At 42.2% G+C, this 16,321-nt stretch overlaps 1 pseudogene across 1 annotated transcript; it reads left to right on the top strand.

Moving 5' to 3' along the window:
• The first annotated feature begins 7,047 nt into the window (after positions 1 to 7,047).
• Positions 7,048 to 7,957, top strand: LOC308640186 (vomeronasal type-1 receptor 94-like; annotated as a pseudogene). Its single transcript has one exon. The product of its transcript is annotated as a vomeronasal type-1 receptor 94-like (transcript).
• The last annotated feature ends 8,364 nt before the right edge of the window (positions 7,958 to 16,321 follow it).

Below are 16,321 nucleotides of genomic sequence, written 5' to 3'. Positions count from 1 at the left end.
TAATAACATTATATAATTATGGCTGAAATTTAAGTTGTCATTGAAACTGTCATTCACAAAATTAGGCCAGGAATGTAAACAAGGTAAATGTCTCAATCATTGAGCCCCATCCCCAGCCCTATTTTTGTATTTTCTTTAGAGACAGGGTCTCAATGAGTTGCTTACCACCTTGCTTTTGCAGAGGCTGTGTTTGAACTCGAAATCCTCTTGCCTCAGCCTCCCACAGGAAGTCAGATAAAAAGATGTAAAGGACACATGTCCATCTTTACAGGAGAGGTGCTTCTCAAATAATGTATGTTGAAAATAAAAAGATGAAAAAAATATTTTATATACTTTTTTAAAGTTGCATACAGACACAAGATCTTTATTTATTTGTTTATTTTTATGTGGTGCTGAAGATCGAACCCAGAGCATCACGCATCGTGCAAGGCAAGTGCTCTACCACTGAGCTACAACCCCAGCCCTGAAAAAAAAATTTTAAGAAACTAAATTTAAAGTTTTCTATTAAAACTTAGAGCCTGGCAAGGTGGCCCACACCTATAATCCCAGCAGCTAGGGAAGCTGAGGCAGGAGGATCACGAATTCAAATCCAGCCTCTGCAAAATGAGGTGCTAAGCAACTCAGTGAGACCCTGTCTCTAAATAAAACACAAAAATAAGGCTGGGGATGGGGCTCAGTGGTCTTGTGCCCCTGAGTTCAATCCCCAGCCCCAAACAAACAAACAAACAAACAAAATTTAGACAGGGCTGACACAATTCTCAGACGTATACGTAAGAGTTGTTTATTTAACCACCTATGAAGTAATTATTGAAAAGACTTTAGGGCTGGGGCTCAGTGATAGAGCACTTGCCTCGCATGTGTGAGGCACTGGGTTCAATTCTTAGCACCACATATAAATAAATAAATAAGTAAATAAGTCCATCAACAACTTAAAAATTAACTTAAAAAATAAAAATAAGAAAAGACTTTAAAAGGGGCACAGAACCTAATCTCTAAGTAATAAAACCTTACTGACACAAGAAATTATCTTGACAGATAAAAGCAGATCAATATTTTAAAGTGCCCTTATCTCTAAACATAGAGAATTAGCATACTAAAGGTTAATCTTACTTTACTTACTTGAGTAACTTTGTGCTGATTATGTGCAGCTCAATCACATACATGAACCTTTTGAGATTTACCATCCATAAACCTCTTGCAACTTATGTAGACATTCTACATCTGGTTCACATACCAAGTTTTGTCCTCTCTTTCATCTTGCAATTCAGCATGAGAAGATCACTTTACCATTCAGAAATGAGATCTCTCCGATCCCATTCTTTAGGTTGACTTTAATTCTTTTGGAAAAATACCAAGGTTTGTACAGCTGGTCACATGGCTGCTCCTTTCCTAGGCTTCACAGGAACCTCCGTATTGATTTCTGTAATGGTCATACGGATTTCAAATCCCATCAGCAGTGGGTAATTCATTCCCCCTGCAACCTTGCCAGGTATTTGTTATCACTTATAGTCTTGATCCCTCCTAACAGGAATGAGATGAAATCTCAATTAGTTTTGACTTGCGTTTTCCTGATTGCTAAACTTTTGAATATTTTTTCATGTATTGCTGACCATTTGAATTTCTTCTTTCTGAGAAAAGTCCAATTAGTCCATTGGCCCCATTGATGGGTTGGATTTTTTTCTGGACCCTTGGATTCTAGATATTGACCTTCTTTTGGAAGATTAACTTGCAAAGGATTTTATTCCTTTTGGTAGGTTTCCTGTGATGCCCAGAAGGTTTTAAATGAGAGCCATTCCATTGATGAAGACGTGGTATTTTTTTCTGAATGTTAGAAGTCTTCCTGGGGAAGTCATTGCCCATACCGACATGATGGAATGTTGTCCTTATGCTTTCAAAGTGTCCTGGTCTGATTCCTGAGTCTTTGATCCACTTGGGGTTGACTTTAATGCAAAGTGACAGATGGGGACCAGTTACCAGTGGAATCTAATTTTCTGTCCTTTTTCTCCAAGCTGTGGTTTGGGAACCTTGGTCAATCACTGAGGACTGTATTTGTCCCTGAGTCTTCTACTCTAGGACTTTGGTCCCTGTCGGCTCCTAGGCCAGTCACATGCTATTTTGGTTACTCTGTGGTGCAGTTTGAAGACCCATGTTTTGAGGCTGTCCGCATTGCTCTTTCTGCTGAGAACTGCCTGGGCTATTGGGGGGTCTTTTATTTTTTCATACAAATTCTAGGATTCCTTTGTTCCTGTGAGTGAAGTCACTGGTTATAACTGTTGATTTTTAAATTAACTTTTCAATTTCAATCACATTTTGAAAACCTTAGCTGGGATTTGCAAATCCTGGACACAAAACTCACACTACTTCAAGGAGGGGGACCCGGGAGGAGGGTGCCCCCATGCACTGCAGGAAGAGGACCCACAGAGCCACTGCAAACACACAGGAGGTGCCAGGAATCTCCCCCTCCACATTAGGGACATCACACACCATTTCATCCTAAGACCAAATCAGGGACATTGGTACTTGTTCAGTGGGACCTGGTTGGCCAGTTGTCTTTGCTCCTCCAGATATCAGATATCTCCGGGGAATGCAGAGAAAATTTGGTCACTGATCTCCCCAGGTGACTCTCACCCAGCAGAGCATAAAGTGAAGCTGAGACACAGGTTGGAATGTGCCACCAGGGACTCCATCTTCACTTCTCCTCAGTGGCCTCTCATCACCTTTCTGTGGGCCGTGAAATTCCAGGCCCGCAGAGAGATGAATTAAATATGTCCTTTACTTAAAGTCAAGTAGGTTCTTCTCAGGTTACCCAGTCCCCTCCGTGTCTGTCTGGATAAGTGCTGTTGTGCCCTGTGAATGCACAAGGAGTGGGGAGGGGGCTTCTATGAAGTGACTGGGAGGGGACAAATTGGGTCCGCCAGTCTTTGGTGGCCCCAGGATAGCCACCCTGCAGTAACAGGCATCCACAGTCAGAGGATTGTTTTCTTTAGAATACAAATAGAATGTTTGTTCTCAGTATATTTAATTTGAACATTGGGGGTACCAGGGATTGAACTCAGGCCCCTCGGCCCTTGAGCCCCATCCCCAGCCCTTTTTTGTATTTTATTTAGAGACAGGGTCTCGCTGAGCTGCTTAGGGCCTCACTGTTGCTGAGGCTGGCTTTGAACACGTGATCCTCCTGCCTCAGCCTCCAAACACACTGGAATTACAGGGGAGTACCACAACCTTGCCTGGATGGCATATTTAAATTTGATAATTCAGAAATAATTCATTGCTTTTTAACCCTAAGGAATAATTTCTCATTATTTTCTGAATTTAAAGACTTTGCTTGACTTGTACTCATATGTTACCAAGGATTGATGTTATCTAAGGATTTTAAACATAAACCTTATTTATGCAGGTCATCAGGTAAGTGATAAGTATCGGTTTCAGATTTTAAAAACATGCTCAGCTTTTCTTATCTCATCTTCAGAAACCAAACAGAATGGTTATGTGACTTCTATAGCTCAAAAAATTGCAAATATGATCTCAGATTCTTTAGAAGGAAATAGGACTGTTTGTTCAAAACCCTATCTCAGCTTGGTGTGGTGGTGCAGGCTGGTTATCCCAGCAGCTCAGGAGGCTAAAGCAGGAGTAACACAAGTTGGGGTCCAGCCTCATCAACTTGGTGAGGCTCTAAGTAACTCAGCGAGACCCTGTCTCTAAATAAAATACAAAAAGGTCTGGGAATGGGGCTCAGGGGTTAAGAATCCCTGGGTTCAATCCTTGGTATGAACAGACATGCACACAGAAATTCTCACCAAGGGCAGAGGGTAACCTGGCAGCCTTACATCCCTGAAAAGGAGCTACCCCAATTTTTACCCCTACTCTAGTTCATCAGGAATAGCCACCATCCGTGGACCCAAGCCCTCTCCAGGGTTTTGCTCCCCCTATCCCTGGGGTTCCCTTATTCCAGAACAGCTCTGTACACAGCCCTGACATCTGCCTGGTGATGGCCCTGCCCTCTCTGGTGAACCCACCATTTCTCCCCAGTGCTCTTCCTAGTTTTCCTCTTTGACTTGCACCATTAGGTAGAGCTCGGAGCCCACAGTCCCAAAGCCTCCTGCTCCTCTACCCTGTTCCAGGGACCTCCTCACTGGACAAGAGGGAGGCACGCACTGGCACTTGTGAACTAAGCAGGACCCGTCTCACCTCCCACATTCATTTCATTTTGCAAACCTATCCCCATTGTATTCACCAATAGGATTCTAGGCTTATGGTAACTGCTCCCTCACGTATGTTTTTTACTGGTCCTTTTTAGTTACACAGGACAGCAGACTATGTTGTGATATCTTCATCCAAGCATGGCATATATCTTATTCTAATTCGGACGCTAGTCCTGTGGACGTACACAGCGGTGAGATTTGAGGGGTAATCAGGGGCACTTACCGGGGATGAATTTCAGGAACACACAACCCCTGAGCCCTGTCCCCAGCCCTATTTTGTATTTTATTTAGAGACAGAGTTTCACCAAGTTGCTCAGGGCCTCACTTTTGTGGAGACTGGCTTTGAACTCATGATCCTCCTGCCTCAGCCTCCTGAGCAACTGGGATTTCAGATGCACTGTGGTGTATTCACATATGTACAGGAAAGTTCTGTCACATCCATACCACTACCTGTTGTCCATTTTTGGCAGGTGACGAGACTGAGGATCATGGTGACAGTGAGTTAGCTAATAATGACCAAATGAAATACTATTTATTTCTCTGAAGTATATTTTATTGATATTAATAGCTCCTCCTTAAGGCCAGAAGCACCCAAACCTGCACTGGGGTCTGCTGAGGGGTGTCCTCCTTCCAAGCCACTCTCCATTTCTCTCCTCACCAACTGCTTTATGGTCCCTGATCTGAACAGGTCCTTTTGATTACATCATGCAGCAGAGTACAGCCATGATTTTGGGAACTGCACACCTGTGCAACATCTAGAGCGACTGCACCCTTGATGCAGGTAATTAAGGTGTCCCAACGGTGTAATGTTTCTTTAGAGGATGTCCTGGACTTTGCCTTCAGATGTAGCAAGTGAATGCTCAGATTTCTCTTTGATATTTTTTAAAAATATTTTTTTGTATTTGTGGATGGACAGAGGCCTTTACTTTATGTGGTGCTGATGAATGAACCCAGAGCCTCCCACATGCAAGGCGAGTGCTCTGCCACTGAGCCCCAGCCCGGCCCCCTCTTTGACATTGGTTTCTCCACATATGTTTGGCTTTTCCTGATCTGCCCACCTAATCTGTCACTCCTCTTCCCCAACGTGGCCTCTCTCAATGTGAGCTGTTTCAGAAATCCGTGTCACTTTCCCTGGGCTCCATGTCCTTACAGACAGAATTTTGGGTCTCTTGAGAGTATCTGGCTTGCCCTTGTGTGTAAATGCAGATATTTTTGCATGTGACCATTGGCCACCCAAGCACCGGGTCAGCGTTGACACTGCTAAGACAGACCTTACTTGAGGAGTGTCCCCAGCTCATCCTGCTGAGGGGAGAGAGCCTCTGTCCTGTCTCCTGGTCTACAGGACAGGCTGGGTGGGCAACTGTGTCAGGAGGCAGGACTGGGAGAGGTCACACCTATAACGTGGCTCTTGGCTTCTTTCTCTGAAGTGCTCGTAGCCACCAAAATTCCTTTCATAAAAATAACATCACAGACATAGTTCTATTCCATCCTTTATAAGACATTAGAAAATCTAAATCGTATATATGTGTATCTATGCGTGCGTGCGCGCGCACACACACACACACACACACACACACATTAGTATCAGGACTTCAACCCAGGGGGGCTTATCCACTGAGCCACATCCCAGCCCATCTTGTATTTTCTTTACAGACAGGGCCTTGCTGAGTTGCTTGTATCCTTGCTAAGTTGCTGAGGCTGGCCTCCAATTTGCTGTCCTCCTGCCTCAACCTCCTGAGCCACTGGGACGACGCGTGTGTATCACTGTGACTGCCCTGTGTGTATATTTCAGTGATAGAGTTGTGAGTGATCTAAAATGGGGACATAGGCTGGATATGTGGCTCAGTGCTATCTGGTTTCCAACTCCAGCACACGTGCTTGTGCGTGCGCACACACACACACACACACACACACACACACACGAAAATAAAAAAGACTAACAAAATGGAGACCACTGGATGGCCAGAAAGATCTCTCCTGACACTACAGGAAAGACACATGATGACTGTCACTGAACTACATTGTGACCCTTTTCCTGATCTGTGCCTTAATGGTCAGGGATTAACTCACACCTGCCCAGAACAGCTCCATCCAGATGTATTCTGTAAGGACATCCTCACCAAGTTTTCTAGTACAGCTTTTATGTGTTACCTTTTAAGTGTGGGGAAATACCATTGCTTCTTGGAAGGAGAGGTGATAGTTTAGAGTCCCATGGAGACCCATCTTTCAGGGACTGTTTGGACACTTGTCCTTTTATTAAGATGTTAAAATGGAACGACCCTGAATCTATGTAAAGTATGTTTCTTTTTACTATCCCTATTCCACGTGCTGAAATAGGGAGAAAAATTGAACTTTCTGCTTATATTTGGTAGACTCTGCTCTCTACATCAATTATCCTGGCATGATAATTAAGAATGAGTAATTTGTGTAGCTATCTTGGAGCATTCAAAGGAAACACCTGAACACCTATCAGAGTTCTCTGTACAGAGATTGCCAAAGTACTCTTTTCTGGCAATATTTTATTCTCTCTGTATTAAGATGGGAGATAGCTGAGCAATTATTATAAAGAAATGAATTGTCAGGCACAGTGATGTCATTCCGGCAGCTTGGGAGGTGAGGCAGGAGGATCCCAAGTTGGAGGCCAGCCTCAGCAACTTAGTGAGGTCCTAAGCAACTCAGTGAGACTCTGTCTCTAAATAAATATTAAAAGGGCTAGGGGCGGGGCTCAGAGGTTAAGGACCCCTGGGTTCAATCTCTGGTACCCCTCAAAAAACAATCTTTTCATGAGGAATCACCCTTCCATTTCTCCACAGACCCTGACAGAACACCTTCCGCCCCCTGTAAGATGAGCAAAGGTGGCTTTTACAGAATTCCTGCCCTAAGGAACATCTTTCTGTCTGAAATTGGCATTGGGATTTTGGCCAACAACATTCTCTTTCTCTTCCATGTTTTCTTGTTCCTTCTGGTGCACAGGCCCAAGCCCACAGACCTACCCATTGCTCTCCTGGCCCTGATGCACTTGCTGTTGCTGACTGTCATGGGCTTCATAGATACACATATTTTTATGTCTCTCTGGAGATTCTGGGATGACATCACCTGTAAATCTGTCATCTACTTGCACAGGCTGATGAGAGGCTTCTCCATCTGCACCTCCTGCAAGCTGAGTGTCCTGCAAGCCATCACTCTCAGCTCCAGAGGCTCCCTCTTTGCAAAGTTCAAACCCAGGACAGCCTGAGACCCCTCCTTTTCCTGTGTGTCTTGTACATGTCTGTTAGCAGTCACCACTTAGTCTCCATCACCGCCACTCCCAATTGGATCTCATGGGATCTGATGTATGCCACTGAATCCTGCTCCATTTGGCCCATCAGTTACTGGATCCAGCAGATGGTGTCCACCCTGTTTACCTTCTGGGAAGTCTTCCTCATGGGGCTCGTGGCCCTCTCCAGTGGGTACATCGTGGCTATCCTGTGTAGGCATAAGAGGAAGTACCAGCACCTCCATAACACCAGCCTGTCCCCAAGAGTCTCCCCAGAACTGAGGGCCACCAGGATCATCCTGCTGCTCATGGGACTCTTTATGCTCATGTCTGTGTTGGACTACATCATCTCCTTCTCACAAATTATATGGAACAATGATCAAATTCTTGCATCCAAATCTTTGTGGCTCATACTTATGCCACAATCAGTTCTTTGGTGTTCATTTGCACTTAAAAATGCATAATTAATTTTTTCAAGTCCCTATGGGGAGGTCCTTAAATGCTCAATTATTCAGGCAAGAATACATTCTGGTAAGATCAGATAATATCACTGGCTGCAGAACAGTTCATCAGAGCATTATGTACATGCACATATTATGTGTACATATACACCATATAGAACATACGTGATTTCTATGTGTATATATCTATATGTAAATAGCAGATCACACACTCACATACACAAATATATACCCACACACATAAATATACATGCTCTTTTTGGAGACGGATACTGGGGATTGAACTCAGAGGCATTCAGCCACTGAGCCGCATCTGTAGTCCTATTCTATATTTTATTTAGAGACAGGGTCTCAGTGAGTTCCTTAGGGCCTCACTAAGTTGCCGAGGCTGGCCTCGAACTTGCAATCCTCCTGCCTCAGCCTCCCAAGCTGCTGGATGACAGGCGGGCACCCTCATGCCCTTTCTAGAAATTGTCTTTTGGTAAAGTTCTGATATGGAATGTGCTGTTTGCATTTTTATGATTTACCTCAATACATATAGATGGCATAGACATCATGAGTAATGGAACAACCTACTGTCAACTGTCACACAAATGTTTACATTTCTGAATGGGCCTTCAAGGGAAAACGGTGAGTTGTATCTCAACTTGGCACAGCCTGGTTTAGCACTGTGTGATATTTGGGTCTGGAATGCCCATTGCCCAGGTGTTGAAGGACTCATGTCCAGCCTGTGGCACTGTGGGGAGGAAATGAGACCTTTAGGATGTGAGGCCTATTGGGGGGGAACATAGATCATAGAGGGCTTGCCCTTGAAGCAAATATTGGACCCTGGCCCCTCCCTGTCTCCCTTCTGCTTTCTGGATACCCTGAGGAAAGCAACTTTGTCCCACCCCATGCTCCCCACCATGATGGACGAAGCTACCATAGACCAAAGCAACAAGGCCAAGTGGCCATAGACAGCAACCTCTGCAATTGTGAACCAAAATAAAAGAATATTTCCTCCTTTTAAGTTGTTGATCTTTCTGGTGTTTTTCACAGATGTGAAAAATTAACCAAAAGGTTTCTGCCCAGTAGTGGTACACAAGAAGTGGTCCTCTCTGTGACTCTAACAGATGCTGTGGTTGAAAAGCCTTTGCAATGGACTTATGAAAGGAGTTTGGAAGAGTGTGGAGGAGCAGGCTAGGGAAAGTCTAGAATTCCACAGGCAGAGCTTCACGGGTGATCATGATGTGGGCTCAAAACCAAACTGGCACTGATGGGCATGTGGACAGTAAAGACTGTGCTCATGAGGCCTCAGACAGGAGTGAGAGTTCTCCTGGAAATAAGGACAGGCCACCCGTGCAATTCTGGCAAAGAACTTGTTCACATTTGGCTCGTGCTCCCAAGACTGTGGGGGAGGCTGAGTTTAAAGATGATGGGGTCCTTAACTGGCAGAGCACATTTCTAGCTAACTCAACATTCAGGCTGTGGCCTGAGCACGGCTGGCTTCTTTATGCCAGATTCATGATGAGGATTTGAAGCCAAAAAAAAAAAAAAAGCATATCAGAAAGATATGGAAGCCTCCACCGTTTGGTCAGAAAAGAAGCACTTATAAAGTCCTATCAAGGAGGAGAGGGTCACTAGTGAGATGTCACTGTTTTATTTTATTTTTTTAAAGAGAGAGTGATGGTATCTTAGGGTGGTTTTGATTTGCATTTCTCTGACTGCTAGAGATGGTGAGCATTTTTTCATGTACTTGTTGATTGATTGTATATCCTCCTCTGAGAAGTGTCTGTTCAGGTCCTTGGCCCATTTGTTGATTGGGTTATTTGTTATCTTATTGTCTATTTTTTGAGTTCTTTGTATACTCTAGATATTAGGGCTCTATCTGAAGTCTAGCAGTCAGAGAAATGCAAATCAAAACCACCCTAAGATACCATCTCACTCCAGTAAGATTGGCAGCCACTATGAAGTCAAACAACAACAAGTGCTGGCGAGGATGTGGAGAAAAGGGTACACTTGTACATTGCTGGTGGGACTGCAAATTGGTGCGGCCAATTTGGAAAGCAGTTTGGAGATTCCTGGGAAAGATGGGAATGGAACCACCATTTGACCCTGCTATTGCCCTTCTCGGACTATTCCCTGAAGACCTTAAAAGAGCATGCTACAGGGATACTGCCACATCGATGTTCATAGCAGCACAATCCACAATTGCTAGACGGTGGAACCAACCCTCAGTAGATGAATGGATAAAAAAAAATGTGGCATCTATACACAATGGAGTACTATGCAGCAATAAAAAACAACAAAATCATAGATTTTGCAGGGAAATGGACGGCACTAGAGCAGATTATGCTTAGTGAAGCTAGCCAATCCCTAAAAAACAAATACCAAATGTCTTCTTTGATATAATGTGAACAAATATGAACAGAGCAGAGAGGAAGAGTAGGAAGAAAAGAGTAACATTAATCAGTGACATGAGATGGGAGGGAAAGGGAGAGACGAGGAAAATACAAATTTACATATAAGAAGTTGGGAGGGGAACGGGAAAATAAACAAGGAGAGAAAAGAGGTACAGTAGATGGGGTAGAGAGAGAAGAAGGGAGGGGAGGGGAGGGGGGAAAGTAGGGGATAGGAAAGGTAGCAGAATACAATTACTAATAGGGCAGTATGTAAAAGTGTGGATATGTAACCGACGTGATTCTGTAATCTGCATTTGGGGTAAAATTGGGGGTTCATAACCCACTTCAATCTAATCTATGAAATATGATATGTCAAGAGCTTTGTAAAGTTGTGAGCAACTAATAAAAAAAATAATAAAAAAATAAAAATAAAAAAATAAAGAGAGAGTGAGAGAGAGAGAGGGAGAGAGAGAGAGAATTTTAATATTTATTTTTTCGTTCTCGGCAGACACAACATCTTTGTTTGTATGTAGTGCTGAGGATCGAACCCGGGCCGCATGCATGACAGGCGAGCGCGCTACCACTTGAGCCACATCACCAGCCTGAGATGTCACTATTTTAGAAGAACTCAAGTACTTTGCACAAGGATGGTAAGAAAGATGTTTTTAGGGTATATCAGAAATCAGCAAGAAGCCATCCATGGCAGGCTCAGAGGTGTCAACTTTTTAAAAGAAGACTCTCCTCAGAGAAGAAACTGCAGGTGCACTGCTCATACGGTGCTGCTTAGTGTGCACAATGTCAGAGTCCTTGCTAGTAGCAGAAGAGGTGGATGCAGCTGTGAGAGGGCAGCAGGGCTGCCAAGGGGACACAGAAGGGCAGAGATGCCAGGGATGAGGGCTGCCTGTTAAGGGCTGCGTGCTGAGAGGTCTGTGTGCTGCACCCAGCAGGGTCATTGTGAGGAGACCCTTAAGCCCTTTGGAGATCACACGTGCCCTGGGCAGGGAGCTGAAGATCTAGTGTTTGTTCTGCTTTTGTTTTCTGAGCTTTGGAGGTCCTACCAGAAAACCTACATGTACCCATGTCCTTCTACAGTTTCAGGTCCTACATGTTGGTCTTTGACCCATCATAGTGTGATTCCGGGGTGGCTTGAGAGAGAGCAGGTTGCTTTTCAGTCTACCATTTAATCCAGTCTTTCTGGTTCCATTTATTAAAGAGGCAGTATTTTATCCTCTTTACATCTGGGGAGACTTTCTTGAGAATCATCTGACTTTAGGTGTGTGGGTGCATTTCTGGCCTGTTCCATTGGTCTGCGTGTCTGTTTCTATGTCAATATCCTGCTGTCTTAACTACTGTGGATTTGTGGTAAGTTTTGAAACGAGGTACTGTCAGATTACAAAACGATTTGTAAGTTTTGACTTCTTCCTTTTGTTCAAGATGGCTTTGGTTACTCCAGGTCTTTTGCATATCCAAATGAATTTTTAGGATCTTTTTCTGCTTCCGTGAAGAACATCACTGGCCTTGTGATAAGGATTGCACTGAAACTGTAGCTGGCTGGGGGGGGGGAGGGTGGCCACTTTTAAAACACATTCCTATACTCCAATGATTAATCTGCTGTTGATTTTAATTCTGACACTTTGCTGAATTCATTTATGAGCCCTAGAAATCTGGTAGGGTTTTTTGGAGTGTTCTAAAGATAAGATCGTGTTGTTGGCAAACAGAGACAATTTAAACTCTTCTTTTTCTGTTTGTATCCCTTTAATTTCCTTTTCTTGCCTAATTGCTCTGGCTAGCATTTCAAGGACCGTGATAAATAGCAGTGGTGAAGGTTGGCATCTTTGCCTTGCTCCTACCTTTAGAAGAGATGTTTTCAGTTTTCTCCATTCACAATTGGCTTGGGTTTTTCATACACAGTCTTTACATTATGAGGGATGCTTTTTCTATCCCTAGGTTTTCTGACGTGAATGGGTGCTGCATTTTGTTAAATGCCTTTTCTGCATCTATTGAGATAATCATGTGATTATTGTCTTTAAGTATTTTGATGTGGTGAGTCACATTGATTGATTTCTGTTTGTTGAGCCAACCTTACATCCCTGGGATGAACCCCATTTAATCATGGTGTGCTCTCTCTTTCATGAGTTTTCATATGCAGTTGGCCAATATTTTTTTTAAGAATGTTTACATCTGTGTTCATGAAAGATATTGGTCAAAAGTTTCCTTTCCCTGATGGGTCTTTGTCTGCTTTTGGCTTTAGGGTGATACTAGTTTCAGAATTCTCCAAAAAACCTCCATGATTTTTTAATATTTTTATTATTGGTTGATGGACCTTCATTTTATTTACTTATTTACATGTGGTGCTGAGAGTGACAGTTGCATATGCTATCTGTGCTATCTCCTGTTTTCTATGTTATTTAGTCCTATACAAATAATCAGAGAATTAATCATGTTCCCTGTCTCCTCTTTATTAAGTATGCTCAGCTTTGCTTCTGTCATCTTCCTGAAAAAATGGAGTGCTCATTGATATGTGACTTTGTAAATATTGAGAAATTAAAAAGTGATTTTGTATAAAACCAAAAGTAACAGGGGTGACCTTATATTACCACAACCATGTGTTGTAATTTCTCATGAAATCTTTCTTGTCCTACATTTCATCTTACAAATTAAAAATTAATGGTGCCTCTCCACATTGTGTGTTCTGCCCAGTAGCCAATATCGAGTGACAGGGCAGTGGTCCCGTGTCACCTTCACATGAAAAGACAAGTGACCCTGATAGTGGTTTCCTTTTCCTTGCCCCCCAAAGTTCTGGGAATATAATTTTCAATACTTGAGCAGGAAGAATATATGGTCCATTCATCTGGTCTCTCGTTATTATTCATTTTAAAATTCTCCTCCCCATTTCCCTCATAATGGTTGTGTCTTATAAGCATTTTGTTAGGGAGAATATTTGGAAAAGTTGATCCTCATTCTGTTCAGGTGTCTGAGCTCACATTTATTTTCTAAGTTCATATTTTCATGCAAATGCATTTACAGAACAAATGTGAACCTACCCCCTTTTCTTCCTCTTTAAGCAAATTGGACTTGACTCATGTCATTATTGACCTCATCAGGGAAACAGATCCTCCTGCAAGTATGTTTGGGTTTCCCAGTATGGACAGCTTAGTGTATGCGATGAAGCTCTTTGGAGTTTCTTATTGCTGTTAGAAAAGTAACTTTTCTTATATTGAATCTGAAGACAGATTTCAAAATACTGTTATTGTGTAGTTGCAGCTGGGAACCCTGAGCTTTACTGAAATCTTTCCAATTTATGGGAACAATGGATGATCATTAACCAGATTTTTCAGGAATAGCCATCACTCATTTATCCAAATATTCTACAGAATTTTCTCCTTCATATTCCTGTATCTTGTACATTTTACAGTGGCTTTTCACACAGCATAGCACCTGGCTGGTAGTGGTTGTGCCCTTCCTGATGTGCAAGCTGTTTCTCCCTAGTGCTCTTCATAGTTTCCCAGCTAGAACTGTGATGCAAAGTACAGCTTGATGTCCAATTTCCCCTCAGTCCCAAAGTGACATGAAGCAGGACCAGCCCCCCTCTGAGAACTCAACTGTTAATCTATAGTTAACATACAGTAGGTGATGGGAGCAGGGGGACATTTAAGTATATGGAAAAGACAAAACAAATTATGCTCCTTTGCTGATGCTGTTTATTATTATTATTATTATTATTATTATTATTATTATTATACGAAGATTTGAACCTAGGGGTGCTTAACCACTGACCACATTCCTAGTCTTTTAATATTATATTTAGAGACAGGCTCTTGCTATAAGGCTTAGGTCCTAAGTTGCTGAGGCTACCCTCAAAAATGCAATTCTCTTGCCTCAGACTCCCACACTGTTGGGATTACAGATGTGCACCATGATGCCCAACCCATGTTACTTTCCCTATGATTTATGTAACCCTCTGTTGACTGTCCAGTATTTCTTATGATAGTTTGCTTTCTCTTGTTTAAAAAAAATGATTGTTTTTGCTTTGAACATTATGTTTCCAAGTACCATCACCGAGTTAAGTGCCTTAGTTGAGGAGGCCCCTTGAAAACACTGCAGGGGGTTTAGGAAGTTTTCATCTTGTCCCTGAGCCTCTAGACTCTTCTGTGCTGAGTGGCAAGACTCATGGCTGAAAGAGGACATGCCTGGTGATTTATTTTAGCTTGTATTATGAAGGGCTCCTGATCACCAGAATGCTTTATAATATAAAGGAGACATTAACACAGACATAGCTGTATACTTACCTTTAGAACACTTACATATCTTATAATATTTAAGTAAATAAGATATAGGTGTCTTATGCATATGATATACTAATACATCAGTATGAGATCTAGACTCTGGACAGAATCTGGGCACAATCGTGCATGCCTATAATCCCAAAATAAAAATAATATAGTCATTTTGCTATTCACCACATTTCAGAAAAAAAATAAACTTTTTTTCCTAATGGTTTATAAAATTTTTCTTTCAGTCAATTACTGCATGTCCTCACTCATGTAGGGAATGTAAACATGTTGCCCACATAGAAGTGCAGCTCAGCAGAGGCTGGGAAGGGACAGGGGAAGGAGCAGTCAGAGGAGGGGTGAGGGGCACCTGGGCACAGCTGCAGGGCTGGGGTCAGCAGTTCTCATGTCTATATGTCAATGTGGTCACCAGAGTCTGCACCAGGTGATTACATGTGACCAAATAAGAGTTTTGAGACTCTTCACACTTAGAAATTATACAATGTGAGAAAATCAAAATGTTAATTCCCTCATGTGTTCAGCAAGCAATGTAAACATGTATCAAATTGTAATACGAGACTCCCTAAGTCCAGGTATTATGTAAGCTAAAGGAGAAAATAAAAAAAAATCTGCCATCATACCTGGCTACCCATATTTAAGTAGAAAAATACTGAAATGTGTTTCTGCTACAATTTGACACTGGACTTGGATCACATAGGTCAAATTGTGACTCTATAACAAAAATAATTAACATAGGTAGCTGTGTAGGGGAATCAAATCGGTCTAAAACAGTTTTCTCTGAACAGAGATTCCTAAAAGATTATAATTCTGTTGATTTTTAGCCTCTCCTAGTTGGTGATAGAGATGATCAACTATTAAGACATTTTTATGAATGAGGATCTGCAAAAGTCTAAAAAATTGAACAATTCCATACAGATCCTCCTGCACAACAACCCTTCCCTCTATGGAAAATGTGCTTCATCTTGTTTCATGCACCGTATCTCATGTACAGACATGATGAGGTTTTGTTCAGCTTATAGATGTGACGAGCCCAGAGCCCAGGCTCATGGGATTCTCAAAGATGAATACTTATCCTTTAGGTGGAAGATTATATAGGTATATTCTAGCCATCTGACATCTGAGGTTGCAATACTTAGCATTTTCTCTGTGAATATATTAACAAAATTGCATGTTTTTATGAACAAACCAGAATAAAGGTAAAAGGAAGCTAACATAAATATGCATGGCCTAAGACATTGAGACTCCTTGCTTAGGAGGGTTTTCTTTGTAATTAAACCCCCATAATTTCAATTGACCCAAAAGTACATAGTCCTTACTACAAGAAGGACACATACTCTACCCTTGCAGTCAGATATCAACAAGAAAAATTCAAGGTTTCATCAGGGAAAGATTTTCTATAACATTGGAACTTGTGAATGAGAAATATATGACAGACATGATCATTTTTAATGCTCAGGAAATCCTTTTGTACTTTGCAAAAAAATGTAATCCAGCCATGATTGGGAAATGATGGTAAAAGAGAGAGGAAAGAATGGTTTCCAGGGTGTGTCAGCAAAACTTCAGTTAGAGGGGACAGGGGCACTGGGATAGGACAATAAATTTTCTTACCGGCAACAGTGTTGGCTGAGATGAATGCAATTTAATATTTGTGATAATGCATTTCCTTTCTTTTCTACTAAGAAATGTACTCCATGATTCCTTACCCAAAAAGATCAGAAAAAACCACATG

This window comes from Spermophilus citellus (assembly GCF_964194105.1).
Source record: "Spermophilus citellus genome assembly, contig: SCAFFOLD_36, whole genome shotgun sequence".
NCBI classification, from domain to species: domain Eukaryota; kingdom Metazoa; phylum Chordata; class Mammalia; order Rodentia; family Sciuridae; genus Spermophilus; species Spermophilus citellus.
Note: the sequence above shows the minus strand (reverse complement) of the source record. Positions and strands in the feature narration are given on the sequence as shown.